The 306-nt window shown below is 56.2% G+C and overlaps 1 protein-coding gene across 3 annotated transcripts in view; it reads left to right on the plus strand.

Moving 5' to 3' along the window:
* LOC119591291 (receptor-interacting serine/threonine-protein kinase 1-like) overlaps window positions 1–306 on the plus strand; it is a 7694-nt gene that overhangs the window by 2240 nt on the left and 5148 nt on the right. The gene's annotated exons all lie outside the window — the stretch shown is intronic.

Consider the following 306-nt stretch of genomic DNA (forward strand, 5'->3'; position numbering starts at 1 on the left):
ACCAATCTGGTATACAGTTTACTTCTATTAACGCGCCACAGCAACTAAGCAGCAACCAAGAGACAGAGCACACCTGGCACCGAGAGAACCCCAACCTGTCATGCACCTGTTCCGCACGTGCAAGGTTTGCAGGTGATAAACCCTGTGACAAATGGCACTTGCCTGATCGTGGAAATGTCGAAACGCCCGCACTCACTTTCGACGGCGCCGCTCCGTACCCGCCCCGGAACGCTACGTCACCGGTGAAGGGGTGACTGGCTGCGAACGTGCCGTCGGTGGGAGGGTGCAAGCATAGGAAGACTAACT

Source organism: Penaeus monodon, chromosome 28 (genome assembly GCF_015228065.2).
Source record: "Penaeus monodon isolate SGIC_2016 chromosome 28, NSTDA_Pmon_1, whole genome shotgun sequence".
Taxonomy (NCBI): domain Eukaryota; kingdom Metazoa; phylum Arthropoda; class Malacostraca; order Decapoda; family Penaeidae; genus Penaeus; species Penaeus monodon.